This window comes from Chironomus tepperi, unplaced genomic scaffold, assembly GCF_022539635.2.
Source record: "Chironomus tepperi strain 1889 unplaced genomic scaffold, CSIRO-AGI_Ctep_v1 contig_419, whole genome shotgun sequence".
Classification (NCBI taxonomy): domain Eukaryota; kingdom Metazoa; phylum Arthropoda; class Insecta; order Diptera; family Chironomidae; genus Chironomus; species Chironomus tepperi.
This window is the reverse complement of record NW_027226541.1, coordinates 464,358-473,882: the sequence shown is the minus strand read 5'-3', so window position 1 is coordinate 473,882 and position 9,525 is coordinate 464,358.

The following is a 9,525-nucleotide window of genomic DNA, read 5'->3' as shown; positions in this document are numbered from 1 at the left end:
GGGCACTTTTTACGGAACGTATTTAAATTAACAGATGTGAGAATGAATGTGAATAAAGAAGAAGAAATGAAAAATAATGTTGGGTTCGGAAATAGATGGAAGGTATTATTAATATTGTTGTAGTTGTAGTGGTGTTGAATTTAAGAGGAAAAAATGATGTTGATTTGAGAAATTTGATGTTTAGCATGAATCTAGGGTATTTAAATTTCAGTGGTCTTACAGATCAGTTGTGATCCATGTTATCCCACATATCTCCATCCACAGCTTCCTTCCAAGAGTTCTTTGGACATCCACGGGCTCATTTATCGTCCAGATTTTGATCTAAGATAATCTAATTTTCTCTTAATAGCATAGAAGTTTAGGGTATATACTGGGATAACTAGAATGATCAAAAAGCACTTAAATCCAATTGTACCATTCCTTGAGCCGGCTTTGGTACTGTTAGACATCAATGTTCCTCTTTATCCTACAATATGCATCATTATACTATTCTAGCCAATACTGGAAATATCTCGAGATTCTCTAGGAATAAATCAGTATTATTGGTTGATACCAGAGTTGACAGGCCTCCGAGGAAGTCAGTCGCCACAAAAAATAAAGCCGATCTCCACGGAGGAGGGCCTGGACCGGCGGTTACTTTCAAATAGAGGTCATTCAACTCTTGTCGAAACTCCAACCACTTACTGGCTTACCCGAACAACACAAGTTGGTTAATCGATTTAAAATCTGACGTGAATCTGATATTGTGAGAGATTGAAACTGAATCCGGTACTAAGTCAGACTCACTCCGATTTTTGGCCAGATTTTGGATCGAATACCTGATTTTTAATATTCAGGTTACTAACTGGAAGTTTCAGTCTGGTACTATTTTTCAATGTGGAGTCTTAATATCAATGAAATTCCTTCCGTCTGGCTCTGTTGCTGACTCTTCCATCTAGTTTGTACGCATTCTCTGTCTGAATATTAAGCTGTTATTCTGTGATCACTGATCTGTCTCATGTATATTTTGTAGGTTCCAGATGTCTTTTATGTTATGGAATTCCGAGCATAACAAACTTTCGTGTTTGTCTTAGCATTGACATTTTTATCTAAATTCTTTTAACAAGGTGTATGTCCAATATCCAGTCGTAATTGCTCATCTGGATCCCTTTATTGCTTACCTGGTGATTATAAAAGGTAATACTGTGACAATGTGGTGTCTTAACGAACATGTTGTGCTGCTTGAAAGAGACACTGGATAGAGTATGATTAAAAGTGATCAGAAATGGTCAAAAATTACCAATAAAATGATCAAAAACCTTGCAAAAACCACCAAAAATTATCAAAAAATTTAACAAAGATAATCAACAAATAGTCAAATTGTGATCAATCAGTTCCGCATCCTTTGAAGTCTTCTTCTCTCTCAACCAAAAAAAACAGCAAATTTTTCTCCGTTCCATTCATTACTTCAGTTCCTAACAATGCAACACTCAATACAATCGAAATTATTATTAATTTTTTTGAGAGTAGACACACAAATACACTTAAATCCATCACATCCATATGTGAATGTGTTAGAGTCACTTAAAACCAGTTTCTGAGAAACATTCCTCTTCTTAATTCTTATTGTACCGTAGGGTAAATGGCTATTGAATGTGAATATATAAATTGCATGTATCTTTGCATCATTTTTTTTTTATGACTACTCTCGTTGCTTCTATGCTACTTATCATAGTTGTGTGTTGTTAAAATAAACAGAAATAAATTCTTTCTTTTTTCTTTTCTTTTCTTTTCTCCTTTTTGGTCGACTTCTTCGTTGAGTTTTGAGTAAATGCAGACTACGTGATTTTCAACAAAAAAAAAGAGGCATTTCTTTTGATTTATTGGACTCAATGCTTCTCGATAATGGATTTTAAATTTTTTTCTCCTTTTTTAACCATTTTTGGTGCGTAATGGGAGGATTGTAAATTATGTAACACACATTTTAGGACTTCTTCTTACCACTGTAAGGTTTTCTAAACAAGAACATGAATCAAATTTGGTTTTGTGCGCTTTTCTGTCTTTTATAAAATTTTCTGTCTTTTATGCGCTTTTACGCGTTTTTTGTATTTTATGCGCTTTCCTGTCTTTTATGCGCTTTTCTATCTTTTATGCGCTTTCCTGTCTTTTATGCGCTTTTCTGTACTTTTATGCGCTTTTCTGTCTTTTATGCGCTTTTTTGTCTTTTATGCGCTTTTCTGTCTATTGTACGCTTTTCTGTCTTTTATGCGCTTTTCTGTCTATTGTACGCTTTTCTGTTTTTTGTGCAATTTTCTGTACTTTGTGCGCTTTTCTGTCTTTTGTGCGCTTTTCTGTCTTTTGTACGCTTTTCTGTATTTTATGCGCTTTTCTGTCTTTTACACGCTTTTCTGTCTTTTATGCACTTTTCTGTCTATTGTGCGCCTTTATGTCTTTTATGCGCTTTTCTGTCTTTTGTGCGCCTTTTTGTTTTTTATGCGCTTTTCTGTCTTTTATACGCTTTTATGTCTTTTATGCGCTTTCCTTATTTAATGCGCTTCCCTGTCTTAAATGCGTTTTCCTGTCTTTTATGCGCTTTTCTGTCTTTTGTGAGTTTTTCTGCCTTTTATACGCTTTTCTGTCTTTTATGCGCTTTTCTGTCTTTAGTACGCTTTTCTGTCTTTTATGCGCTTTTCTGTCTTTTATACGCTTTTCTGTCTATTGTACGCTTTCTTGTCTTTTGAACGCTTTTCTGTTACAAAAAATAAAAAAATTGCCCACCTTTACGTTACATAACTTCCAAATAATCCCCAAATTCTTCACTTTTCTTTCATTCTAATCACAAAAGAATTTGAAGCTTCTTATGAGGCACATCATGACTTATAAATTTTGAATGATTAAGGATCTATGATACAGCATACAATAATGATGTTTTGTCAACCTTTATTTTTTAAGGCTGTTTCCTTAGTGAGTCATGAAGTTTGTATTTTTTAAGGGGAGGATGGATTTGTGAGATTTACTTATGAATGAATTATTAATACTACGCATTGGGAATGTGTGTGTAGAATTAAATATTTATTGAGATGTTAGGTGGTTTTGTGGATTTTTTTGGGGTGTTTGATGTTTGGTTGAAGATTTGCATGCTTTTGGAAGAATGACAAAAAAGACACAAAAGACAGAAAAGCGCATAAAAGACAGAAAAGCGTACAAAAGACAGAAAAGCGCATAAAAGACAGAAAAGCGCATAAAAGATAGAAAAGCGTATAAAAGACAGAAATGCGTACAATAGAAAGATAAACGCATAAAAGTCAGAAAAGCGCATAAAAGACAGAAAATTACATTTTAAATGAACTTTAATTAATTTTAAGGTCAAAGATCCAATTCACATCAAACCTTAATATTTCAATCAATTTAATAAATTCCACCCAGAAATCGTCTTCACAAACAAATTATCTCACAATTTCAATTAAATCACGTTTGTTTGTTCAAAAAATGTTCAGACAATGCAAAATGATTATATTTTAATTTGAATTAATTAGCTTGTTTTGGAAGTTCATTGTATGTGACTGTCCATAATCATGACAAATAACCTTGTTGGCGGCCAAAGAACCTTTGAGTCTCATATGTCATAAAATTAATAAATGTTTTAAATAATTTATGCTGAAATCCGCTAGATTTATTGTGTTTGGACATAGTTTGTTGGATGGACGATGAAAAAAATTAGTAAAAATTGTAAGAAAAGTATCGATGATGTCCGAAATTCTCAGTCTAGGTCTCAATCTCAAGCACCAATCTCAGTTCCAATAATCAATAAAATTGTCATTAATTCTCTGATTTTCACGTGTATTAGACGCATTAATCAAGTAAATCTTACAAAATTTAACATTTTAAATGTTCTCTGACCTTTTTAGTCATCAAATCAGTTTGTGTCATTATTGTCGTCTGCCTTACAAGCTGTTCATCACATACAGCAATATGAGAAGTCGTCGTCAGACTCCAACAAAGATTCTCATTCATTTAATTTGACCAATTCTTTAATATAATCCTGAAAATCTTGTCCAAAACAGCCAGCAATGTCCATAAAATAAATAAGCTTACACCTCCGTTCATTTGTATTTTTCTAGCTTCTGTTATCAAGTCTATTAAGTTACATAAATACATAAATCTTTTTATGTGCACGACAATTGACTTCTATTCTATTAAATTGAGCACATTCTGTCTTTTTTTTATTCGTGTTCTAATTTACTAAATTCATTTAGAATACAAACTCACAATGTGAGTTGTACAAGTGTGAATAAAGAATTAATTTGAAGCTTCGTAGATGTAATGTCGTGACGTTGAGTTGAACAGGTTGCGATAAGTTATAAAATTGACATTTTATGGATGATTTCATAAATGTCAAGATTAATGCCGGAAAGCACATGACGTAGAAATGATTGACAATTCGGTCTCAAGTCGACCTGGACCTCGCTTGATGCCGGGGTAAGAGTCACGCTAACTCAAACCTCAAAGTCGACTAGGATTTAGTATGAAAAAGTCGACTCAATTCTATACAAAAATTCAAGTCAATTTCGAGCTCTGCGGTGGCTTGAAGCTGAATTTTGAGTCATTTCTGAGCCCTGAAGCTTGAAAAATTACTTTAGATTAACCCAGACTGAACAACTAGGCGGTATCGGCGGTATTTAGCGATATTTGTATGAATATTTGTGTGTCTAAGCCTAGAGATAAGCCAACATGACTCCACCATTAGGGCCAGATTCGACTCAATCTCAGAGTCATATTGGGTAACATAAAGCATTATCCAAGGGTAATAACTGTACCCTAATGGCTATAAAAGGGGGATTTGGGAAGCCAAAGTCTGACTCCGAAGCTGGCGTACCTTCACGTGGTATCTCCAGTTACCACCAAAAACTAGGCGGTAATATCGTGGTATTTCATATAACTAGTTTCTTAGCCTAGACTTTCCCCATTCCCATCATTTTTGGAAATTTATTCAATTTGGTAGGATTTTTTGTATCTCCGAAAAATCTGTACGTAGAAAGCTACAAAAGGATCTAGACATATCCAATTGCCTGTTATAGACAGTGTCTATGCAAAGGAGAGAAACCTATTGCTTTGAGCTATAACAGTGCCTTTGTCTAGGTATTGCATTTGGCTAGGTAAGCCTACAAAAAGGTAAATTTGTTTGCCTTTCCATAGTTAATGCCTGTGATAGATTTTTGCCTTTTATAGCAATTCGATAGGTGACAACTCTGGTACGAATGCATCATAAGCAACATAATGTAGTAACAAGTAGAGTTTAGACTTCCAAAATTGGATGTACATCCAAAATGCAGGCTACATGTTGTTTTACTCAATTTTGTAGAGTAAATAATACAATTTGCCGCATCGTGCTGCAATGCTCTATAAAATTGAGAGATAAGCTTGTGATAACTGTTGACAGTAAGCCTCAGTCGAAACCGTCCACAACATACGGTTCAAGACATATCTAAATAATTTTAGCGGCATACAGGTTTTCCAGACTGAGGAACTAGACGGCATCAGTGGACTTTATATGAAATGCAGCTGTATTTAGCAGTATTTGTATGGACACCGCGGTATTACTGCCTAGTTTCTCAGCCTGGTAGGTTAACAACCACTGTTCTATGCTTTAACGTCCTCATCCTGACATAAAGCTCAGTCACCAGCAGATACAGCCTTAAATACTCTCAATCTCCAGTCCATACAGTCATCAATATCCACGCATACGAAATAAAAATGTTCAATTTCTCTCGGAACTCATAGTCTGTTGGTTTATTTGAGTCGCTCACATATGAGCATCATGAATTTCAGTAATAGAATAATAAATTTGACCTTATCAGTTAACCCAAATCTTGTACATGAATGAACGTAACTTTGAGTCTCGGTGTGATCAACATGCTTAATTGTATTTGAATGTATGTATGCGTTGATAAGAGTATAAAGTAAGAATTTTTGCAAAGTTGTTGCTGTACATACGTAAATTAAATAATTAAAATTGAGTGAAGGTTGTCGCTCAGTCAGTTGCCGTGTCTAATTGTTTTCAAAATTGGAAATGAATTGTGTGCATGAATGGAAATTAAATTTAAATACGTCATAAATTGTGGAAAATTGTTGTTGTAGTTGGGCATTATTTATGTAATGATCGTGCATGGGTGGTTAGGCTTGGATGAGGTTTTGGAATTGGGCAAGGCTTTAACTTTTTTTTTGCATAATTTTAAAATCAATTTTAGAAAAAATTTAAAAAAATGTAAAAAAACTGAATTTTATTTTTAAAACTTTACAAAATTGAATTTAAAACAAAAATGCGCTAAAAAAAATAAAAAATTTGAGTTTTATTTAACAATTAAAATTTTTAAAAATTAAAAAAAATTAAAAAAAAATTAAAAAATTACAATTTAGAAATTAAAAATTTGAACATTATTTATATATTCAAAATTTTATTAAAAAATTGAAAAATTTGAATCTAATTTAAAAAATTAGAAATTTGAATTTTATTCAAAATATTGCAAATTTAAAATTTATTAAAAATTGGAATTTACTAAAAAAATGGAAAATTTGAAATTTATTTAAAACAATTTAATTTTATTTTTATTTTTCTAAATTGAATTTTGAATATGAAAAGGTAGAAATTGAGAACTTGAAAAATAAAAAAAAATTAAATTTAAATTTAATTTATAAATAAAAAAAATTGAATTTTATTAAAATGAAAAAATAAAAATTTTAATTTAAAAAAATTAAAAAAATTTCAAAAAATAAAAATAAATTTTTGAAAAAGGCTGAGGTTCCTTCACATTGAAGTCCTGACAACTCAGCTTTACACCAAAAAGTAAGCAAGCGACTCCTAAGATGAATTAATTTTATGAGAATAAAGTCGAATGTGTGAGAAAGAAAAAAAAATGGTGAAAATTTGCATGAAAATGTGATTTTCTTGTTTTAATTTTCTTTTCTTTTACAATTCATGGAAAAGTTTTAAAAAGTTTTTTTTTGCAGCTTTTTTCATGCGAATATTCCCATAAGGAATGGGCTTTTGTGGCGTGTGAATTAAGACAGAAAATGTTGAGATTTTGAAGGAATATTTTAAGATTTTAGGGTTTTTGCAGGCTTTAAGCAGGAGATCTGGAAGCACAGTGGTGTCGCGGCACACAGGTTGTCCACCACTGTGCCAGCAGACCACTACAAATGCTTGGATGAGCCATGAACCGCACGCCGTGTGCGGTTTCGGTCGAGACTTATCATCAAGGTGTGCCGAGAAGTATAAAAGGTTGCTCAGCACTGTCCTAGCATTTACCACTAATAATTTGGACAATCCTTCATTTAATACCTCGACCAAAGAATGTCTAGACCTTCTTACTTCCTTGTCTTGGGGTGCATGCAGGTCCATTGCAGCTTGAAGAATGTCTGGACATAAATATTCAATAAATTGACCTTCCCAGCTACACAACTTACAGTATTATGTCAATTAAAATTAAATTTCTACACATCCTGTCATTTTTGAGTCCATTAAATGTGCTTGACATGTAGCACAACTTTCACAAATGACTAGTCACATAAATGTTCATAATTGAAAGCTCAAAGTTGATTAATAAATGCATAAAAAATGTGCTTTCCGGCATGAATAAGAAACAACTTCTTTAATCAAATCAATTTCATATTGCAGAATTTAATTTTTGTGATTTTTTATTAAATTAGAATAAAAAGAAAAATGAGTGATTTAAAATTTGATTGAGGAATTTTAAAGGTTTTTGGAGATAAAAAATTGTATTTTAAAATTTAAATAAAAGGAAAGTTTTATTTTTTTTAATAAATTGTTTAAAAAATTCAAACTTTTTAAAAAAATTTAAAAACTTTTCAAATTCAATTTTTTAAATAAATTTAAAATTTTTAATTTTTAAATAAAATTAAAATTTTCAAATAAAAATTTTCAATTTTTAAATAAAATTTTTTTTAAATAAAATTCAAGTTTTTAAATAAAATTCAATTTTTTAAATAAAATTCAATTTTTTAAATAAAATTCAATTTTTTACAAAATAAAATTCAAATTTAAATTTTCATTAAATTTTATTTTTTTTTTAAATTTGATTTTAATTTTTTTAGATTTTTTAAATAATTTTAAATATTTTTAAATATTTTTATTTTTTTTTTTTGAAATTTTTTAAATAAATTTTTTTAAATTTTTTTAGTTTTTTTAAATTTTTTAAAAACTTTTTTAAATTTTCTAACTTTTTTAAAAAATTTTTAAATTTTTAAAAACTTTAAATGTTTTTAATTTTTTTTTTAATTTTTTAAAATTTTTTTTAACGTTTTTATAACATTTTTAAAATTTTTAAATTTTTTGTTTGATTTTTTGTTTTAAATTCCAAAAAAAAAAAAAATCTTGAAAATATTCTGGTTACACTCCTGCTCAAAAGTTACCCACCACTGCCTCAGATCCTTTACAAAACCACTCAGAAGTATGCAAAAATTCTGATGAATTTTCTTCTTTTTTTCCCACATTAGAAAATTTTCACTTTTTTTTCCGTGTGAAAATTTTTTCATTTCCACAATTTTTTTCACATCCCACGTGCGTTGAGTGGTTTAAAGGAACACGACAGAAAGAAAGAAAAAAATTAAAAAAAGTTTCATTCTTGATTGACAGCAATCTGGAGAGATATGGAAAGGATGGAGACAGGCATGAAAATTGAAAAAGTTTTGTGAAATCTTAAAAAAAAAAGTTTATTTTTTTGAGGGGATTTTGGCTGGTTTTTAAAGAGAACGCAGGAAGGTGCAAGACATAGGATGGATCTGGAGGTTCGTGGGTCTACTTTGGAGTTGGATTTTGGGGTCTGATTCGACTACAGTCAGGTCCAACTCCCAGAATCCTACCAACTCTGGCTTAATTACTTACTTACTGCATCCATGTTCCTATATGTAGCTTAAATTGCAACAAAAGGTCTGACATTGGTGCTACTTGCTTACTTACTCACTTCGAAGGCCATGCAGATCAGCTGTGATCCATGGCCCCCTCAGGTGACGCCTAAAGCTGATCCTATCGCCGGCTTCCGCTTGCCAATTGCCAATACCAAATCCAATGCTGTATCTATCGACAGCTTCCTTCCAGGAGTTCTTGGGTCTCCCACGAGGCTCTGTCATGTTGTTTGTACAAATTCTCTGTCTGGCCATTGCACCAACTCTGCTTCCAAATGACTAATTTGCTGTCTTTTTCTCAAATTCAGTCAATAAAGCTCTTAATTACTTACTTGCTTACCTCGCTGTCTGTACCAGAGTTGCAAATTAGGGCAGCTAGTGATGGAGGCGATAATAGACGGTAACGGACCACAGCTGATCTGTACTTACTAAAGCTGCATAACAGGCACCTGTGACAGGCAAAAACAGTACAAATTCTTGGTCATGTGTACAAATTATCAAGAATTTGTACTGTTTTTGCCTGTCATAGATGCCTATTGTGCCACTCTGGTCCGTACAGATCAGCTGTAATTCATAGCCAACCTCAATTTGCGACTATAATTGACTCTATCACTTGCTGTCCAT